This window comes from Psammomys obesus, unplaced genomic scaffold (assembly GCF_907164565.1).
Source record: "Psammomys obesus unplaced genomic scaffold, mPsaObe1.curated_primary_1811, whole genome shotgun sequence".
Classification (NCBI taxonomy): domain Eukaryota; kingdom Metazoa; phylum Chordata; class Mammalia; order Rodentia; family Muridae; genus Psammomys; species Psammomys obesus.
This window is the reverse complement of record NW_026596046.1, coordinates 5,373,352-5,387,775: the sequence shown is the minus strand read 5'-3', so window position 1 is coordinate 5,387,775 and position 14,424 is coordinate 5,373,352. Positions and strand designations below refer to the sequence as shown.

At 44.2% G+C, this 14,424-nt stretch overlaps 1 protein-coding gene across 1 annotated transcript in view; it reads right to left on the bottom strand.

The window, feature by feature from the left end:
• The window catches only part of Cers3 (ceramide synthase 3), a 62,962-nt gene that overhangs the window by 687 nt on the left and 47,851 nt on the right, over positions 1–14,424 (bottom strand). The window lies entirely within an intron of this gene.

Below are 14,424 nucleotides of genomic sequence, written 5' to 3'. Positions count from 1 at the left end.
CCAAGTTTGATGCCCAGACCCCAAGTGCTAGAAGGGGAGAACTGACTCCCACAAGTTTTCCTCTGACTCACACATGCCCACCACGACACACACCCCACATAAATGAATGTAACTATAAAGTGCCCATTTTATTAATAATATTTGAATTCTTTTCTTTAGAAAGCAAACATTAAACAAAAAGCCTCGCCCTGGGTATGGACTATTTCCCTTTGAGTTATTGGTCAGGAGGCTCTAAAAGACCCCTAAAGCAATCCAGGCTATTACCATTGTACTTAGTTTTCCACAGAACTTGTAGGTAAGACCCTATTGCTGAAGACAATATACACTTCAGCCCCAGGATTTGGAAAACTCACGCTGGTGCTGACCTGGAGGCTTCTTCCTGGAAGCCCAGCTCCCACAGTGCTAGCATTTCAAGATGCTAGGCAGGCTGCAAGGGAGAAAGACAGTGCAGTCTTGCCCAACTATGAGCCCTGTGAACTAGGATAGTGATTCATCTGGCAAGATGCCAGGTGCCCGTTGGTACAGGAGTGGCATGAGTGTCTGGGAAGGGGGGAGGGGGAACCAACAGCTATCTGATTGGATTTAAAGGTGTTCAACAAGAAGGAATGCGTGCCTGGTGCTGAAAGCCTTGCCAAGGATGCTTGGCTGCAGGGGAGAACCTATTCCTATCATCTTGCTGGACTCACAGACTAGCCAGCTGTCTTCTAACTATTTATCTGTATACGCAAAGGGCAGTCTGGCTCACACAGCCCAGCAGAGAAGCTTCTTTTTGCAGTGGATGGAGGTTCACTCAGAAAACCACAAAGATCAAAGTGCAGACAATAAGTGGCTGTCGAATGCTCCTGCCTAAACAGGGTATCTATACCACACACCTTCTCCCCATGGCTCAGGGAACATCATAGAAGAGGGTACAGAAAGACTGTCAGAGCCTCAGGTGAGAGACATGAGTCCTGCAGACGTGACAGGCATTGCACACAGGAGCTCTGAGAAGCTGGGGTTGCCTGCGCACGATCAATCTAGTCAATATTCCAGCAGATGGGCAGTGGGACTCACAGAGCCACATACTTGGTTGAGAAGCTCCAAGAAGTGGGTGGCTGTCAAGGAAGAAAGTCAGTTCTCCTCAGCTGCAGGGTCCTGGGTAGGTTACCCATGATACAGTGGCCAGCCCTACCTATACCCATGTGTATATGGACAATACTAATCAACTCAGTGGGCTTTGGCTGGATGGATAGGTAGGTAGGTAGGTAGGTAGGTAGGTAGGTAGGTAGGTAGATAGATACATAGATAGATAGATAGATACATACATACATACATACATAGACAGAGGACATGAGTTTGGAAGGTGGAAAAAGGGAAAGAGCCTGAGAGGAGTTGAAAGCAGGAGAGGTAGATTTGATTAAAAATGTTACATATGAAGGAAAAAGCAGAAATAAAAATGAAAAACAATGTTTTTTTCTAAGTAAAGTATTAGTCGCTAAGCATTTAGTTGTCAGGATATTTTTATTGCTGAGAATTACAGTGCTTTCTATTTTCATTGTAAAACAGAAAGCTTCTTTGGGGACAATTCTTTACTGAACTGTGTTTATTCTCCAAGCTTCTTATAGTAATCATGCACAGAAATCTCCTAGAATGACACCGCCCCCAGGGAGGAGGGTGAAGTGTCTGTCAATCAGGCCTCAGTGTGAAAAATAAAATACTGTGTAACCTAGGAAAACGAAAGAACTCTGCAAATCCAGCGCCTAATATTACCTCAGGTCACGTGCTTGGCCAATTCAGTGTCTTTCCTAAACACAGCTTAGAAGAAGGAGAAAATGCATGGAAGGGAATCTGTCTCCCCCTCACATTTGCCAAGATTTTCAGATATGGAGGAAGAGGCAACTGCACTCTGAATTTCTGTGCATGTAATCAAAAGATTACATTCTGATTTGTTCAGAACTTCACAATTTCTGAAGACAGGTTACTAGTGACAAAAGTGCCAAGGACATGTGCGTTACCACGCTCACACCTGTGTCAGCTGTGCTTCGATAGCCTTCCCATCCGTGACAGTATGTGAATACGACAGGCACCTGGCAGCTGGGCTATGCTCTCTGGGATAGTCACATACACACACTTCACACAAACCTGTACAAAGTTGTTGGAAATGCTTTTCATTGTTATGCTTTTACGACAGCTGGGTATTGTGTTGTTTAAAATTATGTATAGAGGGTTCCTAAATCACCTAAGAATTGAACCGCAGGCTAGTAAAGGCTTGTGTGTCTGGTAGAATGAAGAATCTCTGGCTCTGACAATGAGTCAAAGCTCAGACAGGAGTCCTGCGGATGTCCTGTCGGTAAGACTCTGCTGGGTTGATACGCAGATGTCTGTATGCTACTCAAGAGCTAATAATACAGATTCAAAAGTGTGTTACTCACATATTAATAAAACATCACTTTACGTTCAATTTCATTTTCCACACGACATCTCTAATATGATTAACAGTCCTGACACTTGCAGGGCATGCCAAGGGGCTGACTAAACTGAGCAGTCAGTGTGGCCAGTAAAATGTCCCACAACAATCATTGCTTAACAGAAATAGAACACTGGTAAGTGTAGGTTTGGAGCGGGTGTGTGACTTTGACAAAGCCACCACCCAGCAAGGAGCTACACAGGGTGCTAACGTGGTGCTCTACAGTCCCCTGCTGGATGGAGCTGGGTGGTGTAAGCACTGGGAAAGGGCAGACCCAGGAGGCCTATGACCCAGATACGAGGAAGCCGTTTTTTTCTCCCTGGCTGAGCACTGGCTATCTGCTCACCCTTCCATTTTGACCTTGACCTTGATAGCTTCAGGATTGGCCTTAGATTTTAAAATAATAAAAACCATCCCTAACAATTTGTATTTGTATTAGATTAGACAGACACTGACAAGTTCATTATATATCAATTAAAATGGGTGTTCATCTGGGTGTGGTGGAACACGCCTTTAATTCTAGCACTTAGAGGCAGAGGCAGGTGGATCTTTATGAGTTCAAGGCCAGCCTAATCTATAGATAAGTTCCAGGCCAGCCAAGGCTACATAAAACCAAACAACACAAACAAAACAACAAACACCCAAAAAAGATGTTCAAGGGCTGGGGCGATGACTCAGTGGTGAAAGCATTTATAGCATAAGCCTTATGATTGAGTTTGGATCCCCAAAACCTACATAAAGCCAGAGAAAGAAGCCAACTAGTCTGTTATCGCTATATTCCTATGGCAAGATGGGAGGAGACAAGAGAGTCCCGAGAAGCCTGTTGGGCTGGCCAGCCCGGCTTATATGGTGGTGGTAATTATGGGAGACCTTGTCTCAAACAAGATGGAAGGTGAGAACAGATACCTGAGGTTGTTTTCCAACCTACACATATACACTGTGACACACAGATAAGCAACACAACACACTAAGACATGCAGACCCACACACAAGAGTGCTCAAGATTTAGAAGTAGATTTGGCAACTTATTAATGATTTACAAGGCACCATTTAAACAGACTCTAGCTGAGAGATGCTAGACAAATGAAATTCTCTAATGAGCTGGAGTCAGAAAATCTTAAGTAACACAACTATATTCTAGGAAAGAAAATGCAACTGAAATGATCTTTCCAGCAATTAAAATACCTAACAGAAATAAGAACCCAAATACTTTTTGTTTTGGGGGGGGGGTTCCAGGAGTACACACGTGTGGCAAAGAACAGTGTTTTCTAGAACACTACTATGTGCTGTGAGTTTCAAATTTGCCTGGTACAAACAGCATTCCTGCAACCAGCCGGCCCCACTTATTTTACCGTGCTTCTCCCTTGTTGCATTCCAACCCTAATGCCAGGTTCTCTTTCTGGGCCACTAGAACTTGTCTCGTGCAGATTTTTGGCCTTGGACCTTCTACAAGTCACTAAAGGACCAAGAAAATGAAGCATATACAGAAGGGTCCAAACCTTTGAAGAGTAGAGGGTAGGTCTGTGCTTCAGCAGCCGCAGCGCTGTGCAAACTCCAAATGGATCTTATGCTCACCAAGGCATACAGGGACATGTGCTGCTCATCTCCCCCCCCCCCCACCCACACACACTCCAAGGTCTTGAGAGTCCCCGCCAAAGACTTTCAATTACTATTCTGTTTCTATTCTGACTATGTGAGATCACTTGTTCCTAGGATTAGGAAAAAGCGTTCTAGCATTCAGCCGACCTTTCCCCAAAACCCGCCTGGTTCCTCTAGAGCAGGAGTTCTCAAGCTTCCTAATGCTGTGACCCTTTAATACATTTTCTCATGTGGTGACCCCCCCCACTATAAAATTATTTTGGTAGCTACTTCATAACTAATTTTGCTACAGTTGTGAATCATAATGTAAATATCTAATATGTAGGCTGATATTCAACACCCAGGAAAGGGTTTTTGACCTCCCAAAGGGATGTGACCCAAAGCTTGAGGACTACTGCTCTAGAACAAGGTATTGCTATTTATTCCAGTTGAAGATTGATGAATATCAGTGAATATCAGTTTCTCGGGTCTTTTTTAAAATTCCTCTTTAAAAAAAAAGCCCCCTTTGCTCAGGAAAAGTGTGTGGTGAAGAACGAATTATGGCTCAGTCAGCTGAGCTCGGCAGCCCTCACACCACTCCACAGGACCAGTCCTGACAAAGGCACCAACTGAGTGAATCTCGTGGGCAGAGAAGGCCTGCATTCAGAGGACTGGCTTGAAATCATAGTCACCGTGAAGAAAACCCAAGGTCAGCGTCAGGGCATCCCTCACACGAGCAGATAGTGAAAAGCCTAAGTCTGACTTTCTGGCTTAAGGCCTATCAAGAACAAAATTGGTCCTTACAGGGCATGTTCTAGAAGCAGAGTATAAAGATGAGCACATCCAAAGACTATCTAATTCTGAGACCTGAGGGTCATTTCATTCTTTGGCACGTGAGGAGACTGCCCTTTCCCTGTTGAATAATCTCTGTGGCTCATTAGTAGAATCATTTGCCCAGGGTGAGTGACATCTGTGCTCTCTGAAGCCACTGAGGTGTGCGCCTACTTCGTGCAGCGTCATGCCTGCCTTCTTAGTTGTATGTATGTGGTAAGTCTGGAAATCTGGAAGTAAGGGCTCAAGTTTTGTTCTCTTCAAGGCTACTTAGCTGTAGCCTTTGGAAGAAGATGACCTCAAGAATGACCTGCTTCCTTATTTGCAGAAGAATAAACAGGCCATTTTTGTGCTGGTCCACATAGACAGATGTTTTCTCTTTAGGTTCAGTGACAGATACAAAAGTTTCTTTCTATATTGCCCCAACTAAGTGGTGTAAAGTAGGAGATTTTTATTTTCTTAAATTATGAACAAAACCTAATGAAGCTATAATCAAATTTTCATTTAGGTATAATTTAATTATTGAACTATTAAATTATAATCTCTTATTTGATTTATTTCTAATTCCTTAAGAGGGTTTCTTGTTTTGTTTTAATAAGACTTAGAGACTTTTGCCAATGAGCTTCAAAGAAAAAGTTTTAGGATCAGACAGATTCCTAATGGTGTCTTCATTCTCTAAAGTTGAAAAACACTGGAGATTTTAGACGCTTCCTGAGTCACAGCCTGGTGACAGAACAGTCCAGAATATGCTGGGGAGCTTTTGATTTTCTTTCCTCCCTCACTCCCTCACTCCTTCCTTCCTTCCTTCCTTCCTTCCTTCCTTCCTTCCTTCCTTCCCATCCTTCTTCCCTCCCTCCTTCCTTCCCTTCTCCCTTTTTCCAAAGCCAAACAAAAACAAAGGCACAGGGTTTCTGTCACACCCTTCAGATTATCTGAAATACATAAAAATCTGCCAGACCCTGGTGGCCACCAGCTGGTGATGCATTTGGAATGACCTCACCAAGCAAATACGATTTGCTGTGGAGATTAACACTTGGCATTGCAGTACTCTCCAAATGGCCATACTGTGCATCCTGTGGATTCTATACTGAAAGCTCCTCTCCCTACCCGAGCAGATAGGCAGGACCACTTGGAACAAAATATCAAATCTCCTGGAACTTAGGACAGGACAGTACATTGGCTCAACATGATTAAGCCCTAAAGCTTTGTTTTAAAATTTAAATGTTACAGTTTGCTTCAAATCTTAATATTCAAGCTTTAAAAAAAAAAACAAAAAATCATCCATAGAATCCACATGCGCCATTGAGAATGAAAACTCAATCCTGACAGGAAAGCAAGAGATGTGAGCAGGCACATCAGAGAAGGCTCAGCACTGCAGGCTGACAAACTGCACAAGGCATTCATGGGGAAATGCGGCCAACACGAAGACATGAAACCTCACGCCGTCAAACAGGCAACCACAGAACAGCTGGTAAAAACCAAGGTGCAGAGGATGAAAGAAGGAGAAATTCTCATACATAAGCCCCGAAACATCTTTTGGCAGCATCCAGCAAAACTGCCTGGCAATTCCAGCTGAGGAGCCATAGCCACGCCCAGGAGGAGTTAACAGCAATATGTATAATGATGAGACACGCAATGGACTGGTGCAGGGTTCTATATACTAGATAAAACCGCTTGTGAAAAGTTTAAAAATCCGATGTCCTTGCCTACATCCAAGCACAGTCCACACAAAAACACGGGGAGAAACACAATGGCCTCAAGAATGCATGCATCTTTGGGGACGGGGTGGGAACAGGAAGAGTCAGACAGAACACACCGGAATGACCTATCTTCCTGTGCTTTTCTTCTGAATTATTCCACCATGTCTATAGCAGGCACTCAGTTACTTGTTCAGTGAGTAAGAGAAGAAATAAATCTCTACCCCAACAAAACTTAAGCACCATTTAAGTGTAGAGGACTTGTAAATTCATATCCATAGCAGGGACCTGTCCCCTGGGCTTCGGCCTCAAATATTCAAGTTAGCTAGTCTCTCAGCTGTCCAACAATCTCATCAGGTGCTCATGTTCTTGTCTGCTCTTTCTGGATTTGCAAATGGCACCAGCACTGACCAGCTGCACAGAACAAATCCCCCGAGGTCCTCCTCATTCTCTAGCCTGCTGTACTCGGCCGGGCACTTTGAGACAGGCCCTTCAGTCATCAGCTCTCCAGAAATTGTCTCAGCTACTTCCAACCTGTATCAGGTTCCAGCTTCAGAACTGGCCTGTGGCCTTGGAGCGAGGGGTGCGGCAGTCGGCAGAGCTGAAGCACAGCTGCATGTGTCCCTCGACACCCAATGATCTGCAGGCCTTGGCAGTGGACCTGTGACACACTTCAGACAGATCCTGCTGGACAGTGCCACTTTCTCATCTCAGAGGAGCAAGGCTGTTGTTGTTGGCAAGATCTCTGAATGAAGAAAATTCAGAAGTAGCATGCCTACTCTCCTCTAGGGCCAGACAAGTCATGATTTGTTCTTTGTTAACCTCAGTCTAACAGTCCACTTTCAAAAGGGAATGGAAAATACAGTGTTTGCTACCAGCTCTTAGCAGAAATGGCCATTATTTAAAGTTGTTCTATTCCAGAAATTCCCAACCCAGGAGCCATGAAAGGGGTAGAGATGATGCTGGGTCATTTGGTCCCCTAGCCGCTTGTCCCTTGGGAGGGTCATACCTCTGCCCTAGAGCTGACACAGCCAGAATCTGGGGCACCTAGCTTTGCAGTGTGTGCTTTTTCCTGCTTTGGGAGAGTTCACCTTAGCTCAGTTTAACCCCGTGTGACAGATACACACTATTTTCAGGTACCATGGGTGAAGGTAGGGAGATACTGTCTTAGGCTCTGACAGTAAGGCTGAATGAAGCTGTTTCAATAAAAAGAAACTTTGGCCCATTTTCTTCTATGAGGAAATCTCCCTCATAAATGTACCAGCTAGACCCAGAGACTAGAAGTTCTGTGGCCCGCAGGATTCCCTGCAGACAGCAAGGAGTGTTCGTGGTGGAACAGGTGAGTGGCTGGCACCTGTGTGACTGGCTCTGAGTGAGACCTGACGAGATGTGACCTGAACTTTAAATGGGTGTGGCAGTGATGATGGGGCAAAGAGCATTTCAGGAAGAAGGAAGAGCGTGTGTGCAAACACAGTGCAGGTTATGGTTTCCGATTTACTTCCTTGTTCAACAGGAAGTCACTGGGAAACACTGATCAGGGTATCAGGTACTTCACAGTGATAGGACAGAAAAGGCACCTGTCTCTAGTCAACTTCTCCTGGTGTATTTAGAGTAGCCACATGAAATTTTGACTGTAACGGATCCTTTCTTGGCTCTTGGTTGGCTGAACTCTGGGAAGCAGGGGCTGAGGTCCTGGAAACTTAGTGGCCATAAAAGCCACTGAGGCCAGTGCCTTCTAAGTTTGTTGTCTATTTCTCAAGAGGAATAAGGAAATGCAGATAAGGAAAAACAGAATGGATGTAGATTTTTTAAGGGAAAGTAAGAAAAAAACTCTCCCAAGAGTGGGAGGGGCTTCAGGGAAGGAGTTCAGTTACGCTGCCCCGACCCAAGGCCTCTTAAAGTATTTTACGGTGGAAATGTGGTGGAGAATGAGCTCTGTTGGCATTGATCGTCTTGGTGGCACATTGTGGTGCCCCAGGACATTTCTGTTTACACTATGTATGTACCCTTAGCTCAACCAGAGAGTTATTTGTCTATCCAGGGAGAAGTTGTAAATGCTACATGGGTAGCTCATGATCCACATGGGCTCTGCTTACTGCCTATGGAAACTGGCTTCTGGGCCACATGTGTCTTTTGCTGCTGTGTAGAAATTGTTGGAGAGATTCGGAGTGGCCACAGTGTAAGAAGAAATGCTAGTGATTCTGACTACAGAGCTGTCACTGGAGATGTAGGAAAATGTGTCACATTTGAAAAACGTTCTTCAAAGGCCTCTGGGACTGAAATGGAGATTGATGGCATCTAACCTAGTTTCTCCGTGAAGCATCTGTGCTCTAGGATACTCTGAGCAAAAGATGACTGCAGGGCCCCAGGCATCAGCGCCTGCTTGGTTTTGTTTATTTGTTTGTTTGTTTGTTGTCTTTTTAAAACACTGTGCTGAGTTCTGTCTCCATGGAGTTTTTACTCATTTTTTTTTTCAAGTTCCACCCCTATGGGCCAGCCAAGAAAAAAAAATGCATATTTCTATCAAATATTGTTATTTTTTTTTCAAGTAGCTAAGACAGTTAATTCCTCTCCCAGCTAAATATTCCCACTTGTTATGGTTTTGCTGTGGTGAATCCTCAAGCGTTCATGTGCTGAAAACTGCTTCTCAGTACACTTCAGGGGAGAGACACTGGCATCTTTGAGAAGTGCGGCCTTTGGAAGGTGGAGGTCATTGGAGTGTCTGATCTCAGACTTTCAGCTTCAAAACCATAAGCTAAGTAAACCTCTTTTCTTTACTAAGAACCCAGTCTTGGATACTTGCTACAGCAATGGAGAGGAGACTCACACGGCACTTCCGTCCAGTGCCCCTGTGTGACTCGTACCCTCCCTGCACTGCACAGACCAGCACACAGCCGCAGCTTTCGGCCACTCCTAGACGCCCGGGCTTCTCCACTGCTACTCACTGGATTAAGATCTTATCCAAGGAGCCATACTTCTGGCTTAAGTTTTGGTATAAGTTATAGTATATTTTTATTCAAGAATGTACATGTTTTTATTAATTATACATGCCGTGTCTGTTAGTTAATACCTGATCTGTATTCTTCAAAAATAGCTGCATGAAAACCAAACCAAACAAACTGGATAAGGAAAAAAAAAAAACCTATACATTAATGCAGTAGATACAATGCTTACTTCCAGCAAATGAGTCATCTCTGCCCGCAGGACCTCCTCACTCTCAGGGAATGACATCTGCAGCCACAGCGTCAATAAAATTGTAGCTGTGCTTTTGAAGCACTGTAACTAAACTCAGTGCTTGGGAATCTGTGGCTTTGCAGTAATGTCAGGAGCCCAGGAGGCTGTGAATGACTCATAGTGTCCCACTGCTTTGTGAATGACTCCACGTCTCAATCCACACTTGGCAGGGAAACAAAGAACACTATAATAAGCATTTTATGCTATTTTAAAAGCAAACTGTTAGCTTTCACTGTATTAAAAAAAAAAAAGCACATTCAGTCAAAGAGTTCAATTTTTTATGCTACTAGCAAAATACCTCCCTCTTTGTTATATTAATTCTCATTATCCAAGTTGACAAGGTCACAGGAAAAAGAGACCATTGCATTTTTGCTTTTCATATTTCTCCTTTCTGGCACTGCACTAAATTTAAATTGGGCTCTTTCAACCCTGGCCTCAAATGACATTTTCTTTTTGGTGATGTGGAATTTTCTAGACCAATTCTTCTCGACTTTGAATGTACACACAAATCATCTGTGTTTCTAGAAGCTCCACAGATGCTTGACCACAAAGTTACTAGCGAGGCCTGGGTGCTGTGCTTCTAACAGTCTTGGGCAACAACCCTACTTTGGCTAGCAAGGCTGTCATAAACCCTCTGTAGATTATTTTTCTCTGTAGAAAGAAAATGTTGAAGCCAAGGCTCACCTGGGCCCTTTTGAATTTCTGTGATTTCAAATTATTTTGATTTCTTTTGTCCCTACATTTCTTTATTAAATGTCCAGTCCACAAAGGTAATATAAAATTATAAGTATATTTCACTTCATAATCAACTAGTCATTTTCTGAAATGAATGACACTTTCCACTGTCTAGGAGAACTCGCTCTTTTAAATTCTGCTTCTCTGTTATACGCTCAGTTTGCATTCAGAGAGTTTATCGTTGTTAGCAGAAAATTCCTGTGGAACATGAAAGTGCTGCTCCTGTCCAAGCTTCCAGGCTGCGAGCTGCTGAAGTGGAGTCACCTGGTGTTACAGATGTCTGACATACAAGTGGCCCTGATTCTAAGAAGAAGACCCAGTGATGGAAGTAGGTCCATGGACACCTCTCCGTGATGGTGGAGACACCCAGTATTCTCTCTATTCAATCTAGTGGATTTCACCTAGGATATAAATCAGTCACTTCCATTGAGGAAGGAGATTGACTGTCAGGGCTTCCAATGTCTGGGTCCTACCTCATTTGCCTTGTTGATTTAATTGGCATGGTTTGGGGCCTGGCTATAAGCATTTTTTCCCCAAAGTTTAACAAGCCATCCTAGTGCATTGAAGTCCACATTAATTTCAGTTAATCTCAAATTCTACAATCCTCATGGTATGAGCAGCATTCCTTATTTTATATTGTTCTTATATGAATACATAAAACACACGAATAGACTAATCAGGGGCTGTAGCATGCATGAAGCCCTATGTTCAATTTTCAGTCCTACAAGAAAAAAAACCCAGGTAGGTAGGCTGACTGACTAGTAACAGAGCCGATGAAATAGTAATGACTCTTCTGAAAGCTTCCTTGAGTTCCTTGAACAATCCTCACAAATGACCACTTGGGCTTATGTCACAAGTGCTTTCCTTATTTTGAAAGGCTTTAACTTAATTAAGCAAAACTGAGTGTACCAGGAGAAAGTTCCCTAACCTCCAAGTGGCCAGCCCCACACAGCTCACAAATAGACAATGTGGCTGGACTGTGAAACATAAGAGGCCCAGGCCCAGCTCAGTACATGCTGATGGCACTGATCTGTCCAGCAGTGGGCAGCGCTGGCAGAAGAGTCATCAGAACATCACCCAGCACAGCGGCCTGGTGCTGTATTAGGTCAGATCTCAAAAGTGGAGCACAACTCCAGGCTCCAGGATCAACATGGGGAAGCCTCCACAGCATACTTTAGGAGGCATGGCAAACACCCTTTGGGTGTAGGCACCACAGTGGTCTCTGAGGGTAAGCCACATGGTTGCATGCGGCTTGCTGAGGCCTGACTCATCTGGGACACCAATATGGAAATACTGCATTCCAGGCAGGGGTAACAGCTCAAGCACAAAAGATGATTTACATAAAGCCTTCTGGAGCTGAAGAACAATCGTGATACCTTCATTCCAACTATCCCCTTCACCCTCCCAAAACAACTACAGAATCACCATGGCCATTTTCTTCAATCAGAGGACATGGCTGAGAAGAAAATAACAACCTCACTGATGCCACACTGTTCCCACAGCATTCAGTTGAGAAGGGAGCTAGGAAGAGCTGGACACGTTAGAATGGAAGTACAGGCCAGGGAGAGCACAGGGAGAGTCATCCAGTAAGAAAAGAGGAGGCTGTGAACGCCAGGCTGGGGCCACCTAGGTACAGGGTACCTCAAACTGTAAGAGGAGATGATATAGCAGCTGTAGAGGCATGGAACTTAAGGAGAGAATTGAGTACATGTGAAATTACCAGAATTAATTTTGCCTCTTATTATTTCCTTGCATTTTTAATTTAATGTTTGCGTGTGTATGTATGTATGTGGTTTGCATGCCTGTAGGTATGTGTGTCCATGTGAGTATAGCCACATATATGTGTGCCAGGTGCAAATAGGCATGCGTGCATATGAAGACCTGAAGTTGGTATCAGGTGTCTTTCCCTTTTGATTTCCATTCTGTTATTAATATAGGGCTCTACGGTGAGCCCAGAGCTTGTGGTTGTCTTTTCTGGCTGGCCAGCTTGTTCTGGAGGATCCCTGTTTCTGCCTCCTGTGAGCTGGGATTACAGCCAGTCTCCATGCCTGCCTGGCTTCTGTGTGGGTTCTGGAAATCTAAAGTCCGGTTTTCACAGTTACTGGGCAAGGGCTTTATGAGCTGCACCACTTTCTCCTTCTTATTACATGTAAGCATCACTCTAATAAAATGTACGTGTAGCTTATAATCTATGTTTATTGGGCAGCATTGCCCTAGAGAGACAAATCAGAAGCAAAGGAGCCACCCAACCATTACACTTCCCAGGGAAGAAACGGGCGGCCTCTGGGGGTATATAGGGAATTCTTACTTAGAGGACAGCACCGTGGGTGACTTCTGCTTCTAGCCTAGCAGAAGGACAGTGATAGATTGTCCTGCCAGTTTAAAAAACTAGAAAAGCTAGACAGGCATTATTGAACAATAGTTTTTAGAGTCAGTCTTGAAAGCAGCTCAGACTGATTCTTGAAAAGACAAAAATGGAGATGAGTTCTACAGCTTCTTCCTTCTCAGGTCCAGTTTCTAAGGTGAAGCACAGCAAAGAGCCCACAGACCAGAGGCATGAGAATGTAATATTACAAAAACAGCTTCTGCATTCAAAGAGGCTGGAGTTTGTGCTGGATGGAACAGTTGAGTTAATAATACACTTGGAGGTTACTTAAGATGTAAGACTGCCATCCTACTGTGTATTTGGCCTGTTTGTTTAACATTCCTTTAAGAGACTGATGGACCAACCACCCTTACGTGCCTTGGATTTCCCATACAATCGAAGCTAATGTATAGCTGTACTATGATGTTCTCTTCCATTTTCCGGGTTCCATGTGTATGAGTCAGTTAATCCCTGGTAAAAGTCTGTTAAAAAAATTCTATGAAGTGGCTGGGTGTGGTGGCACATGTCTTTAATCCCAGCACTCAGAAGGCAGAGGCAGTCAGATCTCTGTGAGTTCAAGGCCAGCCTGGTCTACAAAGCCAGCTCCAGGACAGCCAGGAATACACAGAGAAACCCAGAAACCCTGTCTTGAAAAACCAAAATAAATAAATAAAATTGTGTAGGGGCAGCCTTCTTTCCTTCCCCATGTGATGCTTCCCAAGCTGTTCAAAAATGGAGGGAGCACCTTTTGTTAGGGACAGACAGGCAGACACCACACACACACACACACATACACACACACACACACACACACGCACACACATGAACACAGAGACAGATTCTTAAGACTCTCAAGCAGTCAAGAAGTCACATATTCAGAGTCACACGACAGACAGACAGCAGACAACAGAAGACACAGGGAGAGCAAAGCAGACAATTCAAATTGAGCCTGCTCCTAGTTAAACACCACCCAGGGGCAAGTGCTTGGATTTCTGTCCTTAAGGCAGCATTGACACTTTATTGGTGACACTGCATTTATTGTTAATGCGCTCAAACCCACTGTGCAGAGGGCCACTGAGAGGAGGAAACCAAGGTGGAGCTTACTAGAGGCTAGGAAGTAGAATTTGTAAGGCAAACAGTGGAGAGAGGAAAGATGGGAGTGGCAGTGGGAGAGAACATACCATCTAGAGTGCAGTGAGGTCTCTTTGGTCCTGTATGCAGATGGTAAGGAAACTACATGAGGCCAGACCAGGCCTGGGCAGATGGGACTTGGTACCACAAGCCTTGGAGCTATAGAGGGCCAAGGATGTGTTGTCTGCTTACTAGCTACAGTGAGAACTCCTGGTACATGAACATCTAGGGGAACATGAAGGACTCTACTGAACAGCCATAGACTAAAGGCTGCTCTGGGCTTACCTTACTAGCATTTAAGTCTTGAAAAAAATCACAGCTATTGTGAGTAATCCTGCAACTTTCCTTCCTTCCTTCCTTCCTTCCTTCCTTCCTTCCTTCCTTCCTTCCTTCCTTCCTTCCTTCCT